Genomic DNA, 14,402 nt, shown 5'->3' on the forward strand with positions numbered 1-14,402 from the left:
AAAAATGTCACCTACAGGTTAATAACCACCTTTGTTTCCAAACAACACTGAAACACTTCCAGAATATCATTTTTGAATAATTTCTTCGCATCCACTCACCCGTCTCCCAACACACCTCTTCAGAACAAACACAAAAATCACATTTCACATCCACAAATGCATCTCATCGCCCATCTCAAATCCACTAAAATCATTGTATCCAAGATATTCACAAAATTCTATGTCCACCTAGCACACAGAGACAACTCACTTTACTTTGAACACCTTCAAAACACTCTCATACATCATCATTTGAGACCACCTTTTCTCAATATCTCTTAAGTAATATTCTCTCATCCACAACCTTTATCATCTCACTACAGAACAACCCCAAGATTACTTCGAACACTCTCATAAATCATTTGAATACTCACATAAACACCTTTGAACATTTCCAAACAACACTGAAACACTTCCAAAATACCATTTTGATTACTCCCAAATAAGATTTGACATCTGTAATTTATCTACACTTACACATTTCATTAAATTACAACTCATTCACCATACTACTCCCTCAGTCTCCAGACTTTACAACATTATCACAAAAACTAACTCATACACTTATGACATGAGACATTTTACCAAAACTAACACACACCCACACACACACCACTCTTTACTTTGTACAACACCAAAAACAATATCAATTACCTTTGATTACACCAAAAACATCATTTGAACACATTCAAAAACATCAACAAACTCCTTTGAATACTCCCAAAACACCACTGAATACTACCAAAACAGCACCGAATACTGCCCAAACAACACTAAAAATCACCAGAAACTAAGATCAACACCACCGACTAACACCCATTTTATAGAAATCCCCTCAAATCACTATAACCAAGACGATCCCACTCACCTCAGACTATTATATAACATGAACGCAAAAAAAAAAAAAACGTAAATCATTTGAATACTCACAAAAAAAAAAAAAATCTTTGGGCATTTCCAAACAACGCCGAATCACTTACAACAGGATCACCACCAACTGGAAACATAACATGTACACACATAAATCTAAGACAACCACCAACAACAAACACCCATGTTCACTTACCTCAAAAACCACTAATATCACAGAAAACACTCATTTTTTATAAACATTCACACAAAAAATCACAATCACCAACACCATACAATATCTAATACACTCCCCTCACTACCACCAACACATACCAGCACAGATAGGGATACCTCCCATGACATCACACTCCATCCTGTTTTTACTTGGCGATCAGCGACGTCACACCCAAACACCTTGTTTCAACCTGTTATATCTCCAATATCTAAGATCACCACAATCTAGACGTTTACCAAATTCTATAACCCCAACACTAAGATCACACATTTTTGTACACATTCTCTTAAAACATCACCATAACGAAGATCACTAAAACTATCTATACTTTTACTAAGATCACATAACATTTTGTCTTCTCTAACTCACACTTATACATTTCATTAATCGAAATTACATCTCATCCACCAAACTCCTCCCTCATTCTCCAGACTTTATAACATTAGCACAAAAAAAAACTAACTCATACACTTATGACATGAGACATTACCATAGCTAGCACTGACTAACTTTGAACCAACTCTGAACAACACCAAAACACCACTGAACATCTTCAAAAATACTCTGCACATCATTTGAACACCTTCAAAAACACCAATCACCTCCGAATACTCCCAAAACACTACTGATTACTACCAAATCACCACTGAATACTACCAAAACACCGTCAAAATCATCAGAAACTAAGTTTAGCATCACCAGCTAACACCCATTTTATAGAAATCCCCTCAAATCACTATGACTAAGAACTCCCTCCCCATGGGCGCAAAAAAAAAAAAAAAACATGAACACAAACCTAATACACAAACACTTAGTACATGATCACCATCCAGTGAAAACATATCTTGTACACACATAAATCTAAGATTTCGTTCGGATTTTTAACCCCGGAGGGTTAGCCACCCAGGATAACCCAAGAAAGTCAGTGCGTCATCGAGGACTGTCTAACTTATTTCCATTGGGGTCCTTAATCTTGTCCCCCAGGATGCGACCCACACCAGTCGACTAACACCCAGGTACCTATTTGCTGCTAGGTGAACAGGACAACAGGTTTAAGGAAACGTGTCGAAATGTTTCCAACCGCCGGGAATCGAACCCGGGCCCTCCGTGTGTGAAGCGGGAGCTTTAGCCACCAGGCCACCGGGCCACCAACAACAAACACCCATATTCACTTACCTCAAAAACCACTAATATCACAGAAAACACTCATTTTTTTTATAAACATTCACACAAAAATTCATATTTGACATTATCTAAGCGCACTACCACCAACACACGATGTCACACCCCATAGGACCGGCGAGGTCACCTCCAGTGACGTCACACTCCCATCTGTGTTTACTTAGTGGTCAGTAATTTCACACCCAACCCACCTTGTTTCAACCTGTTGTACCCACAATATCTAAGAACACTATAACCAAGACGATTACCAGATTTTATGACCCCACCACTAAGATCACAGAAAACACTCACTTTTATAAACATTCACACAAAAATCACGATCACCAATTCCATATCATGTTCACCATCATCTATCAACACTCATCACCAAGATCACCAAAAATCTAAGATCATGCATCTCAAAACTACTATGATCACTGAAAACACTTATTTTTTTAAACATTCGCACAAAAATAAGACATACACAAAAATACCACGACACTTCCACCAACATCTATAATATATCATGAGCACTATAACATATCACCATCACCAAAAAAAAAAATAATAAACAGACACCCACAACTTATACATTTCAGTCACAAATTTAAGACATGAGACATACACACCAAATCTAAGACATTCACCTCCAACTAAGACATACGCATCATAACTATGACATACACCAAAACCTGTACTTGACATATTGACAATAAATATAAGACATAAGCACAAAAAAAATTTACCATGTCATGAGACATTACCAGAACTAAGTCACACACCTCCAATTAATACACAGTCACTTTACTAAGTTCATGTTAACTATTCATCAACAAAAAATATTAATACAATTTACCCACCAAATTTATGTTATAATCAACAAAACATAAAACTGTTTTACACATTTTTCTCAAACTAAATATTCATACCACATTTTTTTCATTTCTCACCTATGTTACATATCATATTTCTCATCCACATCATCCGTGAAACATCCTTCCTTATTCATCCGTATATCTCCTAGAGATATTTTATCCCGACGACCCATCATGACACTAGGAGCCAGAGTGTAGTAGGTGGTGTTGGAGTGGTGATGGTTGCTCTGGCTCCTACGTCGTGATGGGTCGATGTTGTGTTAGATTTATGTGTGTACAAGATATGTTTTCACTTGATGGTGATAATGTACTAAGTGTTTGTGTATCAGGTTTGTGTTTGTTTTTTTTTTTGCGCCCATGGGGAGGGAGTTCTTGGTTATAGTGATTTGAGGGGATTTCTATAAAATGGGTGTTAGCTGGTTATTATTATTATTATTATTAAAGATTAGCCGGTATTCTCCCGGCCCGGGCCTTTTCCAAGTGGTGGCCCGGCCTTGGCTCCCTCTTTAGGGAGTGTCTGAGACCTAAGTCTCACATGGGAGGAGGCACAAGTACCTCCTCATCTTTGGGACCAACTGTCCCCAGGCCTAGCCACAAGCTAGGCCTCTGGTCTGCCATCCCCGCCCCAAGGGGGCAAATGGGAATGACAGTCTTATGAGCTAAAGGCTCGGGTTCAGGCACCTACCCTACCCTAGAAGGATTAGGCATGGTGTCGATCTGTTAGCTGGTGATGCTGAACTTAGTTTCTGATGATTTTGATGGTGTTTTGGTAGTATTCAGTGGTGATTTGGTAGTAATCAGTAGTGTTTTGGGAGTATTCGGAGGTGATTGGTGTTTTTGAAGCTGTTCAAATGATGTGCAGAGTATTTTTGAAGATGTTCAGTGGTGTTTTGGCGTTGTTCAGAGTTGGTTCAAAGTTAGTCAGTGTTAGTTATGGTAATGTCTCATGTCATAAGTGTATGAGTTAGTTTTTTTTTTTTGTGCTAATGTTGTAAAGTCTGGAGAATGAGGGAGGAGTTTGATGGATGACATGTAATTTCGATTAATGAAATGTGTAAGTGTGAGTTAGAGAAGACAAAATGTTATGTGATCTTAGTAAAAGTATAGATAGTTTTAGTGATCTTCGTTATGGTGATGTTTTAAGAGAATGTGTACAAAAATGTGTGATCTTAGTGTTGGGGTTATGGAATTTGGTAAACGTCTAGATTGTGGTGATCTTAGATATTGGAGATATAACAGGTTGAAACAAGGTGTTTGGGTGTGACGTCGCTGATCGCCAAGTAAAAACAGGATGGAGTGTGATGCCATGGGAGGTATCCCTATCTGTGCTGGTATGTGTTGGTGGTAGTGAGGGGAGTGTATTAGATATTGTATGGAGTTGGTGACTGTGATTTTTTGTGTGAATGTTTATAAAAAATGAGTGTTTTCTGTGATATTAGTGGTTTTTGAGGTAAGTGAATATGGGTGTTTGTTGTTGGTGGTTGTCTTAGATTTATGTGTGTACATGTTATGTTTTCAGTTGGTGGTGATCCTGTTGTAAGTGATTCGGTGTTGTTTGGAAATGTCCAAAGGTGTTTTTTTTTTGTGAGTATTCAAATGATTTATGAGATTTTTTTTTGCGCTCATGTTATAAAATAGTCTGAGGTGAGTGGGATCGTCTTGGTTATAGTGATTTGAGGGGATTTCTATAAAATGGGTGTTAATCGGTGGTGTTGATCTTAGTTTCTGGTGATTTTTAGTGTTGTTTGGGCAGTATTCGGTGCTGTTTTGGTATTATTCAGTGGTGTTTTGGGAGTATTCAAAGGAATTTGTTGATGTTCTTGAATGTGTTCAAATGATGTTTTTGGAGTCATCAAAGGTAATTGATGTTGTTTTTGGTGTTGTACAAATTAAAGTGTGGTGTGTGTGTGGGTGTGTTTGTGTTAGTTTTGGTAAAATGTCTCATGTCATAAGTGTATGAGTTAGTTTTTGTGATAATGTTGTAAAGTCTGGAGACTGAGGGAGTAGTATGGTGAATGAGTTGTAATTTAATGAAATGTGTAAGTGTAGATAAATTAGAGATGTCAAATCTTATTTGGGAGTATTCAAAATGATATTTTGGAAGTGTTTCAGTGTTGTTTGGAAATGTTCAGAGGTGTTTATGTGAGTATTCAAATGATTTATGAGAGTGTTCGAAGTAATCTTGGGGTTGTTCTGTAGTGAGATGATAAAGGTTGTTGATGAGAGAATATTTCATAAGAGATATTGAGAAAAGGTGGTCTCAAATGATGATGTATGAGAGTGTTTTGAAGGTGTTCAAAGTAAAGTGAGTTGTCTGTGTGTGTTAGGTGGACATAGAATTTTGTGAATATCTTGGATACAATGATTTTAGTGGATTTGAGATGGGTGATGAGATGTATTTGTGGATGTGAAATGTGATTTTTGTGTTTGTTCTGAAGAGGTGTGTTGGGAGACGGGTGAGTGGATGCGAAGAAATTATTCAAAAATGATATTCTGGAAGTGTTTCAGTGTTGTTTGGAAATGTTCAAAGGTGTTTTTTGTGAGTATTCAAATGATTTATGAGAGTGTTCGAAGTAATCTGGCGGTTGTTCTGTAGTGAGATGATAAAGGTTGTGGGTGATGAGGGTTGTGGGTATTGTTGTCGAACTAGATATACCAAAAAAGATGTTATAAGTGGGTTGTTGTTGTGGGTGATGTGGGTTGTGGGGTGTTGTGGGTTGTGGGTGTTGTGGGTTGTGGGTGTTGTTGTCGAACTAGAGATACCGGAAAGTGGTTATAAGTTGTGGGTTGTTGTGGGTGTTGTGGATTGTGGGTGATGTAGGTTGTGGGTGTTTTGGGTTGTGGACGTTGTTGTCGAACTAGAGATACCGAAAAAGAGGTGAATCTGTTGTAAGTGTTCGTGTGTGTTTGGTTTGTGTTCATGTTTTTTTTTGCGCTCATGTTATATCTTAGTTGGAGGTGAGTGTACTCATAGAAATTGGTAATCGTCTTGGTTATAGTGATTTGAGGGGATTTGTGTGATAATGGGTGTTAGTCTGTGATTTTGGTGGTGTTTTGACTGTATTCAGTGGTGTTTTAGTAGTATTCAGCGGTGTATTTGGGAGTACTCAAATGGTGTTTGAGACTATTCAAAGGTGTTTTTGAAGGTGTTCAAATGATGTGCAAGAGTATTTATGAAGGTGTTCTGGGAGTATTCAGTGGTGATTTGGCTGTATTCGAATGATGTTTTTGGAGTATTCAAAGGTAATTGATGGTGTTTTTGGTGTTGTTCAAAGTAAAGTGTGTGTGTGTGTGTGGGTATTATCTTCGTAATATGTAAAAATGTGACTAGTGAATTTATCGAAAAATGGTTATAAGTAAGTGTTGTGGTGACTTTTTCTGATGAAATAGTTAAAAGGAGACAAAATTGTGTGTTATGAGTGAAAATTGTGTCTTGTTGTGAGATGCTGGTGGGAGAGTGAGGGTTTGAGGGGGTGGTAGAAGGGGTAAGGAGAGAGAGAAGGTTACTTCGTGGGGAGTGACCTGAGATTCGCCAGACTTCTTCTGATGAAATAATTAAAACGAGAAAAATATCTAGACTTGAGGAGAGTGAATCTTTTGTAAAGAAATTGTGGATTGTTGTGGGTATTAACGAAAAAAATGTGGAATTATTTGGGTTATCCTGGGTTAAGAGTGAAAATGTGTAATGTTTTCCCTATGTTGTATATGAAATGTGTAATACTGAGATGGTGACGACGAAGAAGATCCAGAACAAAATGCACAGAATTTCTTCAAGAGAAAAAGAATTACTCTATGTTGATTTTAGTCAATGATTTGTATCTTTTTTTTCATTGAATTTGTATTTTTTTTTTTTTTGTATTACCAGAAATGTAAATGAAATGCATTGGTTGTATAATAAATAAATAAATGAAAATATTGTGTATTAGTGTTATCCTGCATTTTAATGTTTGGTCGACAAGATTCAGCCTGTGTGTGTGTGAGGTCATCACGTGACGTCACTGACATAGGGGGAGTTCATTTGGTCGACAAGATTCAGCCTGTGTGTGTGAGGTCATCACGTGACATCACTGACCGCCGAGTAAACACAGGTGAGGTGACGTCACACTTGTTTAGACCTGTAGTAAGAGAAAGTACCATGCCCAGGGCTGGATTAAGAAGTCTCCGGGCCCTAGGCTATTCAGATTGGCAGGGCCCCTTTGAGTTACAGGTAAGCGAAGCGACCCCTTCCAGCTTGGGGGTGGGAGGGGGTCGGTGTGAGCCTTGTTTAAGGTCTAATTGAATACATTCTGGCTATTTAGATTAAATTTAATAGGGAAAGTACATCAAGACAACCAAAACCATTTACCAACATCCATTATAACTATCTTGTTAAATCATGCATTTTAAAGAGAATAAACTCAAGACAGCATAGTATTACTAGATTAGGCTATTAAAGTAGTGACATCATGTACCTATTATATTCAGCATAACCACTACAGCACTATTATTCCCTTTATAAATCACTGACCATTATTGTTATCATTGCATCATGCATAAGACTATCAAATCATATAAACTCAAGAAAGTAAAAAAAAATTATATTCACAGGCACTTCTTAAATAAACTTTTTTCTGGATTTCATATTGGCAAAATCATCAATTATATTCTGAAAATCAATATTTCTTGTTAGATCAGACTCAATGGTCAACAAGGCTAGGTTACACAATTTGTCTTGGCTCATTGTTGAACGGAGCTGGTTTTTCACTCTTTTCAAAACAGAAAATGAACGTTCTCCTTCACAGTTAGTAGCTGGAAGTGTTAGGTAAAGGTACCTAACTGACTGTGTCAACATTAGGGAAGGTTTCTGAGTTACCTGCATTTCTTAAATGTTTCAAAGCAGCTGAGGGCGCACATTTTTCAGGTGGAGCTTTAATCTGATTCATATACCCAGAAAAATGAACTATTTCTTCAACAAATGTGTCCTGAACATCTGCTGAAAGGTGTTGTTGCAACTTGAATGCAGCTTCTCTCAATACTGCATCTGGCATAGTAGTAATTTTGAACAGAAATCCAAACTTGTCATTGACATTCTGGTAGATTTCTTTTCTTTTCACCAATTCTGTAATCAGTGAATCCAGAATGACGAAGTATGTAGCTGTCTTACATTTCTGCCTTGGTAGCAACACAATTTCATTGTCTGGCTCTTCAAAATTGCGTTTCCTCTTCCTTGACCGCTGATGATCAGCCCGGTAACTGTAGTCTTTCACCAGCAGTTTAGCTTTCTCTTCAAACATTTCAAAAGCTTCATCATTGCGAAGTGAGCTTACAAATTCCACTAAGCCTGCATAGAGGTTAGCACAAGTAGCCATTTCAATTTCAGTTTTCTGAAGTGTCTTGTTCGTGGCATTTAACCGTTCCAGTATACAGTCCCAAAGCACACAGAGTAAGGCCAATTCAAAATCTTCCAATTTTGATGCTAAGCTGGCTGCTTCGCTTCTTGTAGTTGCTGTCTGGTCTTCATCCTCTGCTATTTGGATCAAAGCAGAACGTATTTCAGCAAAGCTGTCTTTCAAAGCATGTGTTGCATCATGCTGCGCTGACCACCTTGTTATTGATAATGATTTGATGACATCTCCATGAATGGTTGACTTGAGTATACTCCACCGATGCGTTGAAGCAGAGAAAAAATTAAAGCGTGCTTGTAAAAGTCCAAAAAATGAAACTGCAGCGACACAACACTCCGCAGCACATGACCCAACAAGATTAAGAGAATGTGCTGAGCAGGGCACATATTCAGCAAGTGGGTTGATTTGCTTGATACGGGCTTGCAATCCATTATATTTACCCGACATGTTACTTGCATTGTCGTAGCTCTGGCCACGGCAATCCATAATAGAGAGAGATCATGTTCAAGCAGAGTATCCAGTAATACATTCATCATTGTTTCTCCATCATGGCCTGAAAGAGGAATGAATTTTATAAAGCGCTCTACAAGCTTACCACTGGAGTCGACAAAGCGAACAATGAATGTCAATTGATCTGTATGTGAAATATCTGGTGTTGAATCTACACTTATTTCAAAGTATTTTGCAGTTTTCACAGCTGCTATGATGTTACTGAGGACCTTAGTCATCAGTTCAATAAATTCATTGCATATAGTAGATGACATGTAAGATACAGTGCCTCTTCCTGCATTCCCAAGGCGTGACACATGATTTGCTAAGAATGGATCGAATTGTGCTAACAGTTCAATGATCCCTAGGAAATTGCCATTGTTTTCCGAACCAAAAACCTCATTTTCTCCACGGAAAGCAAGTCCTCTTAGAGCTAAGAATTTTACAACAGCAACAACTCTTTCTAGAACTTTTCTCCAATAAGTGCGCTCTTTTTCAGTTTGATTTTCCAAATGAGAATCCAATAAGCCTTTTTTCTGTGCACGAAATACACTGGCTAAAATGCAGCTCCTGTGAGTGGTGCTGTTTTCATGTTCCTCGAAACGCTTGGAATTTTTCCAGTCATTGAACCCCTGTATGAAGGTATTTTCTTTGGTAGAAAATAGCTTGCATGCTGAACAGTACACTTTTCCTGAGCTTTCAGAGTATACCATCCATGATCTTTTCACAGTTTCTGAATTTGCAAGCTTCCTATAAAACATAGATGACTTTAAACAACGACGACTTCCATCATCATAAATCCTTGCTGATTTCCTAAAGTCAATGTTCAGAGTTTGACTGAAGTTTTCTGCAATGAAAGCATTACGTAGAGAATCTGGGATTACATTTGGCCATGAGGCAGGATCTTTTAAGACAAATCCTGTGGATGAAATGTCCGTTGAGACATTGAGAGGAGACACAAAAGAAGTAGATGCTGGCTGAGAAATAATGGAGGGAGGGCTTCCTGTATGATCTGACGTATCTGCAGATTCAACTGTACTGGTAACATCAGAAACTGTTTTCGTGAGCATGTCTGTGATCTTTCTGCAGCTTCCTACATCTTTCTTTTTCTGTTCTTCTTGAATTTTCTTCTTTCTTTACTGTGACCCACTCGCAGAAGAACGTCCAACATCACGTTCACGAGATGCCATAATGAGGATGTATCACTGTCTGTAATCATGCAAATACAAATTTTTCATTATCAATTATTATTAATTTTTTAATTATTAAAAAAAAAATTCTGTCAATTGGGGGGATATGGCCCTTGTAGCCCCCTTTCCTCTGGCTGCGCATCTAAAAATTCAAAACGTTACCAGAAAGGAGTCATATACAGAACTTTTACCATAGATTAGGTTAGTGATTCGGGCTACGAATATTTTACTAATTCATCCTCCTTGATCTCCAATTTACTTAAACAGAAATCATACCGAGTCCAAGAACAATGCACAATGGTATTTATATTACCATTTTCATAACTAAACTAATCATTATGTTTTGCATGATATATGGCCTACCACCATAGATAAGGACATGAGAATTAAAGAATGCAGGGACAATTTTCAGTTTCACCCAACCAACGATTTTCTGATGTGGCTTATGTGTTTCTGGGGAAATATGTAGTAAATTAATTGATGTTCTACATCACTTCCGTCGCAACTTGAAAACTAAACATTTGCGACGGAAGTGATGTAGAACATCAATCAATTGAGATCTGTTGTTGAAATGATAAAGACTTAAAGACAGGACAAAGTGCTTTTAAAACCTACAAACGGAAGTCAGTTTGCGTTTTTAGGTTTTTCTTTATAGTATTTTTACCAAAAATGCGTCTTACTGGTCCATGCGTCTTTACTGGTCAAGTAACCCTATCAGATACCTCCCTTAACATTTAGAGGCGAAAACAAACATTTATCCATACACATCAATGTCTATCAACAACACTTCAGTTAATTTGTCACAGTACAAGTCTAGATAACGTGTAATTACTACAGAAAATTGGAGAGGAATCTCCCATACTCACCCATTAGCGGGAAAACAAAGCAGTTCTGATGTAAACAAAGGCGTGTTGAGTGTTGCCATCTATGGTTAGGTTTATTTATTTTTATTTTATTTTATTTCATTATTTATTTTTGTTTTGATTAATTTTTAAAAATAAATTTTACTCTCCAAACACTTGAACTTTTTAGGTAGGGACCCCTTTGCACTTGCACCATGTGCGCAGTCTTGGATGAGCCCCTGAACCCCTTGGACCGCTGGGCCCCCAAATGCGCGGGGCCCTAGGCAAATGCCTAGTTTGTCTATGCGGTAATCCGGCCCTGACCATGCCCCATAGGGGAAGTTCATTTGAATGCTTACCCCCAGAGGGGGGAATCCAAAAAACTTGATCCAAGGAGATGGAGTCTTTGTATTATTTGATATCGAGAAAAACTTGATCCAAGGAAGTAAAGCAGGAATTTTGGGATGGGGTGGTGTGAGGGAGGGTGTTGAGCCGAGGAATTGGAGCAGGGAATTTAGGATGCAAGTGGGAGTCCATTTTGAATGCTTACCCCCAGAGGGGGGAATCCAAAAACTTGATCCGAGGAGATGGAGTCTTTGTATTATTGATATTGAGAAAAACTTGATCCAAGGAAATAGAGCAGGAATATTTGGGGTAGAAGTGGGTGGTGTGGGGGGGAAGGGTGTTGATCCGAGGAGAATACAAGAAAATTCGAAACCCCATAGGGGAGTCCATTTTGAATGCTTACCCCCATAGGGAAGAACCCAAAAAACTTGATCCGAGAAGATGGAGATCATAAGAAAATGAAATTCAAAAAAAGTCGAAAAAAATAGGAAAAAAATTCGGGGAGAGTGGGCGATCCGGACGACGCTGCAGAAGGCACGGGCGTGGGCGGGCGTGGGGCGGGCCCCAGTCGGGCGGGCCCCAGTCGGGCGGGCCCCGGCCGGGCGGGCGCGCTGGCGCGGAAGGAGACTGCTCAGGAAAGGAGACCGTACAGCCGCATACAGCGCTCAGGAAAAGGAAGCCACTCAGCCGCATACGGCGCTCAGCCGCCTTCAGTAATACTTATATCTTACCAACCTGATATATCCTAACGCCTCCCTACAGGTAAGCAACTAATACTGGCCAATAACTAGCTATCTTACTTGTTGTATGGAGTTCAATACACATTGGGAGGCGTACATTAAATTGGATGATACATGTGGCAGACAATTATGGCGTCACATTCAGCTACCGCCTCCTGGTTTCCATCATATCATCGTTATACTCGCAGATGTATTAAATATCTGGACACTTCCAGATACACACTCTCCCTACTTATCCTGAAGTTACAAAACTCGGACGATAATATTTCTATCGGTTCCGATTACACTGGATTAAATGTACACACATTCCGGTCCGCTCCTTCATTACCATCTTAGATGGTTTCCCCCGTCACTAAACGTTTATCTTTTACACATTTATTGAAATTCAGTAACATTTCTAGGTGTGTAATACATTTTCCTTAGAATATTAGCTTTTCCAGCATTAACAATTACATTTTACTTAACTGATTACCATGAATAAGGATATTGGGATATTGGTTCCACTGTGGCTTATCACCTTTTAAAAGCCACATCAACACTACACACCTGCATTATTACATAAACATTACTTTCCTATTAATTAATACACAAATCACAGGAAAATTACCAAAATTTTCCACACTTGTTAATTAGCCGACTCAGATCGCCCTGTTCACCGTTATATTTTCTTCATGTTTATGCTCTTTTCCCTCAGGGTTAACACATGAGCCCTCTCTGCCTCATAAAAGTAATTCCCAGGCATATTCGCAACGATGTAATAAAAAGCACAATAGGGCCAGCGAAACCAAAAATCCACTAATAAGTCATGAAACATGATCACTGTTGCACATGTATTGGGGATGCTACAGGTTACTACTGCCACACACTCCAAGCATGTACATAACTACCAGACGTGTGGAAACTTCAACAAATCCGAACAGATGATTTGCACTAACAACATATCTTGCCCTTTCAGATCCTACAAAAATCTGGACACTGGGGGCAGGTATTTTTTTCGTCGAAACTGTAGCATGACTGTATTTGTTGTTTTACTGTTTGTGTGACTGGTTCTGTGTGTGTGTATATGTGTGTGTGTTTGTGTGTACTCACCTATTTGTGGTTGCAGGGGTCGATTCATAGCTCCTGGCCCCACCTCTTCACTGATTGTTACTAGGTCCTCTCTCTCCCTGCTCCATGAGCTTTATCAAACCTCATCTTAAAACTATGTATGACCCCCGCCTCCACTACATCACTTTCTAGGCTATTCCACTGCCTGACAACTCTATGGCTGAAGAAATACTTCCTAGCATCCCTTTGACTCATCTGAGTCTTCAACTTCCAATTGTGACCTCTTGTTTCTGTGTCCCATCTCTGGAACATCCTGTCTTTGTCCACCTTGTCTATTCTGCACAGTATTTTATATGTCGTTATGTCTCCCCTGACCCTCCTGTTCTCCAGTGTTGTCAGGGCAATTTCCCTTAACCTTTCTTCGTAGGACAATACCCTTAGCTCTGGGACTAGTCTTGTTGCAAACCTTTGCACTTTCTCTAATTTCTTGACGTGATTGACCAAGTGTGGATTCCAAACTGGCGCTGCATACTCCAGTATGAGCCTGACGTAAATGGTGTACAGAGTCTTGAACGATTCCTTACTGAGGTATCGGAACTCTATCCTTAGGTTTACCAGACACCCGTACGCTGCAGCAGTTATCTGACTGATGTGCGCCTCAGGAGATGTGCTCGGTATTATACTCACCCCAAAATCTTTTTCCTTGAGTGTGGTTTGCAGCCTTTGGCCACCTAGACTATACTGTGTCTGCTGTCTTTTTGCCCTTCCCCGATCTTCATGACTTTGCATTTGGCAGGGTTAAATTCAAGGAGCAGTTGCTGGACCAGGCTTGCAGCCTGTCCAGGTCTCTTTGTAGTCCTGCCTGATCCTCGACCGATTTGATTGTCCTCATTAACTTACATCATCTGCAAACAAGGACACTTCTGAGTCTATCCCTTCCATTATCATTCACATATACCAAAAACAGCACAGATCCTAGGACTGACCCCTGTGGAAGTCCCCGCTTGTTACAGGCACCCACTCTCACACCTCGTCGCGTACCATGACTCGTTGTTGCCTCCCTGTCAGGTATTCTCTGTTCCATTGCAGTGCCTTTCGTGCTATGTGTGCCTGATCCTCTAGCTTTGCAGTAACCTCTTGTGAGGAACTGTATCGAAGGCCTTCTTGCAGTCCAAGAAAATGCAGTCTATCCACCCCTCTCTC

Source organism: Cherax quadricarinatus, chromosome 25 (assembly GCF_038502225.1).
Source record: "Cherax quadricarinatus isolate ZL_2023a chromosome 25, ASM3850222v1, whole genome shotgun sequence".
Lineage (NCBI taxonomy): Eukaryota > Metazoa > Arthropoda > Malacostraca > Decapoda > Parastacidae > Cherax > Cherax quadricarinatus.